This window comes from Lacerta agilis, chromosome 2, assembly GCF_009819535.1.
Source record: "Lacerta agilis isolate rLacAgi1 chromosome 2, rLacAgi1.pri, whole genome shotgun sequence".
Lineage (NCBI taxonomy): Eukaryota > Metazoa > Chordata > Lepidosauria > Squamata > Lacertidae > Lacerta > Lacerta agilis.
Window position 1 is genome coordinate 37010 of NC_046313.1, and position 4625 is coordinate 41634.

A 4625-nucleotide genomic window follows, 5' to 3' on the forward strand; every position below is an offset into this window, starting at 1 on the left:
GTGAGTCTGGTTTGCTGTTCAACTCTCTGGGCCATGGGTGATTGTAGGTGAGTCTGTGTGTGTCTGCAGTGGCTGTTGAACTCTATGGGCTCTTTTTGATTTTGGGTGAGTCTGTATCTGCTGCGATCAGCCAAGAGGGGCTGGTCAGCTCTTGAACTCTATTAGCTCTTTGTGATTCTGGGTGATTCTGTGTCTGCAGAGGCTGTTGAACTCTATGGGCTCTGTGTGATTTTTGGTGAGTCTGTGTCTGTTGCGATCAGCCAAGAGGGGCTGGTCTGCTGAATAACTCTATAGGCTTTGTGCGATTCTGAGTGAGATTGACTGTGTCTGCAGCATTCAGCCAACAGGGGCTGTTCTGCTGTTGAACTCTATGGGCTCTGTGTGATTCTGGGGGAGTCTGTCTGCTTCTGCTGTCATCAGCCAAGAGGCGCTGGTTTGCTGTTGAACTCTATGGGCTCTGTGTGATTCTGGGTCACGTTGTGTCTGTCTGCAGGGGTCAGCCAAGAGAGACTGGTTTGCCTTTGAACTCTATAGGTTCTGTGCGCTTCTAGGTGAGTCTGTTTGTGTTTGCAGTAGTCAGGCAAGAGGGGTTGGTTTGCTGTTGAAATCTATGGGCACTGTTTGATTCTGCGTGCGTATTCTGTGTCTGCTGTGATCTTGCAAGATTGGCTGCTTTGCTGTTGAACTCCATGGGTTCTTTGTGATTCTGGGTGAGTCTGTCTGTGAGTGCTGCGATCAGCCGAGAGGGTTTGCTCTGCTGTTGAACTCTATAGGCTCTGTGTGATTCTGGGTGAGTCTGTCTTTCTCTGCAGCAGCTGTTGAACTCTATAGGCTCTGTGTGATTCTGGGTGAGTTGGTCTGTATCTGCTGCAATCAGCCAAGAGGAGCATCTTTGCTGTTGAACACTAGGGGCTGTGTGTGATTCTAGGTGAGTCTTTCTGCATGTACTGCGATCAGCCAAGAGGGGCTGGTTTGCTGTTGAAGTCTATATGCTCTATTTGATTCTGTGTATCATGATATCTGTGTCTGCAGTGAGACTGGTTTGCTGTTGAATTCTATGGGCTGTGTGTGATTCTGGGTGAGTCTGCGTCTGCTGTGATCAGCCATGAGGGGCTGGTTTGCTCTTGAACTCCATAGGCTCTGTGTGGGTCTGTCTGTGTCTGCTTCAATCAGCCAAGAGGGACAGGTTTGCTCTTCAACTCTCTGGGCCGTCTGTGATTCTTTGTGAGTGTCTGTTTCTGCAGCGGTTACCCAAGAGGGGCTAGTCTGCTGTTGAACTTTATGGGCTCTGGGTGACTCTGGGTGAGTCTGTATCTGCTGCGATCAGCCAAGAGGGGCTGGTCAGCTGTTGAACTCTATTAGCTCTGTGTGATTCTGGGTGAGTCTGTGTCAGCATAGGCTGTTGAACTCTATGGGCTCTGTGTGATTTTTGGTGAGTCTGTGTCTGCTGCGATCAGCCAAGAGGGGCTGGTTTGCTGTTGAACTGTATGGGCTTTGTGCGATTCTGAGTGAGATTGACTGTGCCTGCAGCATTCAGCCGACGTGGGCTGGACTTCTGTTGAACTCTATGGGCTCTGTGTGATTCTGTGTGAGGGTCTGTTTCTGCAGTGGTCAGACAACGGGGGCTGGTCTGCTGTTGAACTCTATGGGCTCTGTGTGATTCTGTGTGAGTCTGTCTGTGTCTGCTGCCATCAGCCAAGAGGGGCTTGCTCACTGTTGAACTCTATGAGCTCTGTGTGATTCTGTGTGAGTGTCTGTTTCTACAGCGGTCAGACAGCAGGGGCTGGTTTGCTGTTGAACTCTATGGGCTCTGTGTGATTCTCTGTGAGTGTCTGTTTCTGCAGCGGTCAGACAGCGGGGGCTGGTCTGCTGTTGAACTCTATAGGCTCTGTATCTGCTGCAATCTTTGCTGTTGAACACTAGGGGCTGTGTGTGATTCTGGGTGAGTCTTTCTGCATGTACTGCGATCAGCCAAGAGGGGCTGGTTTGCTGTTGAAGTCTATATGCTCTATTTGATTCTGTGTATCTTGATATCTGTGTCTGCAGTGAGACTGGTTTGCTGTTGAATTCTATGGGCTGTGTGTGATTCTGGGTGAGTCTGCGTCTGCTGTGATCAGCCAAGAGGGGCATGTTTGCTGTTGAACTCTATGGGCTCTGTGTGTTTCTTGGTGAGTCTGTTTGCTTCTACTGCGATCAGCCAAGAGGGGCTGGTTTGTTGTTGAACTCTATAGGTTCTATTTGATTCTGTGTATCTTGATACATGTTTCTGCAGTGAGTCTGGTTTGCTGTTCAACTCTATGGGCTCTGTGTGATTCTTGGTGAGACTGTCTGTGTTTGCTGCCATCAGCTAAGAGGGGCTTGTTCGCTGTTGAACTCTATGGGCTCTCTGTGATTCTGTGTGAGTCTGTCTGTGTCTGCTGCCATCAGCCAAGAGGGGCTTATTCGCTGTTGAACTCTATGGGCTCTGTGTGATTCTGTGGGAGCGTCTGTTTCTGCAGCGGTCAGCCAACGGGGGCTGGTCTGCTGTTGAACTCTATGGGCTCTGTGTGATTCTGGGTGAGTCTGTCTCTGTCTGCTGCCATCTTGATATCTCTGTATCTTGATATCTGTGTTTTCAGTGAGTCTGGTTTGCTGTTGAATTCTATGGGCTCTGTGTGATTCTGTGTGAGTCTGTCTGTGTCTGCTGTCATCAGCCAAGAGGGGCTTGTTCGCTGTTGAACTCTATGGGCTCTGTGTGATTCTGTGTGAGTGTCTGTTTCTGCTGCGGTCAGCCAACGGCGGCTGGTCTGTTATTGAACTCTATGGGCTCTGTGTGATTCTGGGTTAGTCTGTCTCTGTCTGCTGCCATCTTGATATCTCTTTATCTTGATATCTGTGTTTTCATAGAGTCTGGTTTGCTGTTGAATTCTATGGGCTGTGTGTGATTCTGGGTGAGTCTGCGTCTGCTGTGATCAGCAAATAGAGACTGGTTTGCTGTTGAACTCTATAGGCTCTGTGTGAGTCTGTCTGTGTCTGCTTCAATCAGCCAAGAGGATCTGGTCTGCTTTTGAACTCTATGGGCTCTGTGTGAGTCTGTCTGTGTCTGCTTCAATCAGCCAAGAGCGATTGGTTTGCTGTTCAACTCTCTGGGCCATTTGTGATTCTGGTTGAGTCTGTTTGTGTCTGCTGCCATCAGCCAAGAGGCGCTGGTTTGCTGTTGAACTCTATGGGTTCTGTGTGAATCTGGTGAGTCTTTCTATATCTGTTCCTATCAGCCAAGAGGATCTCGTCTGCTGTTGAACTCTATGGACTCTGTGTGATTCTGGGTGACTTGGTCTGTATCTCCTGCGACCAACCAAGAGGGGCATCTTTGCTGTTGAACTCTATAGGTTCTATTTGATTCTGTGTATCTTGATATATGTTTCTGCAGTGAGTCTGGTTTGCTGTTGAACTCTATGGGCTCTGTGTGATTCCGTGTGATTCTGTCTGTGTCTACTGCCATCAGCCAAGAGGGGCTTGTTCGCTGTTGAGCTCTATGGGCTCTGTGTGATTCTGTGTGAGTCTGTCTGTGTCTGCTGCCATCAGCCAACAGGGGCTTGTTCGCTGTTGAACTTTATGGGCTCTGTGTGATTCTGTGTGAGTGTCTGTTTCTGCAGCGGTCAGCCAACGGGGGCTGGTTTGCTGTTGAACTCTATAGGCTTTGTGCGTTTATGAGTGAGATTGACTGTGTCTGCAGCATTCAGTCAACAGGGCCTGTTCTGCTGTTGAACTCTATGGGCTCTACGTGATTCTGTGTGAGTTTCTGTTTCTGCAGCAGTCAGACAACGGGGCTGGTCTGCTGTTGAACTCTATGGGCTCTATGTGATTCTGTGTGAGTTTCTGTTTCTACAGCAGTCAGACAACGGGGGCTGGTCTGCTGTTGAACTCTATAGGCTCTGTGTGAGTCTGTCTGTGTCTGCTGCCATCAGCCAAGAGGGGCTTGTTTGCTGTTGAACTCTATGGGCTCTGTGTGATTCTGTGTGAGTGTCTGTTTTTGCAGCGGTCAGACAACGGGGGCTGGTCTGCTGTTGAACTCTATAGGCTCTGTGTGAGTCTGTCTGTGTCTGCTGCCATCAGCCAAGAGGGGCTTGTTTGCTGTTGAACTCTATGGGCTCTGTGTGATTCTGTGTGAGTGTCTGTTTCTGCAGCGGTCAGCCAAGAGGGGCTGGTTTGCTGTTGAACTCTATGGGCTCTGTATGATTCTGTGTGAGTGTCTGTTTCTGCAGCGGTCAGCCAACGGGGGCTGGTCTGCTGTTGAACTCTATGGGCTCTATGTGATTCTTGGTGAGACTGTCTGTGGTTGCTGCCATCAGCAAAGGGGGGGTTGTTCGCTGTTGAACTCTATGGGCTCTGTGTGATTCTGTGTGAGTTTCTGTTTCTGAAGCGGTTACGGAAGAGGGGCTAGTCTGCTGTTGAAGTTTATGGGCTTTGTGTGATTCTGAGTGAGATTGACTGTGTCTGCAGCATTCAGCCAACGGAGGCTGGTCTGCTGTTGAACTCTATGGGCTCTGTGTGATTCTGTGTGAGTCTGTCTGTGTCTGCTGCCTTCAGCCAAGAGGGGCATGTTTGCTGTTGAGCTCTATGGGCTCTTTGTGATTATGTGTGAG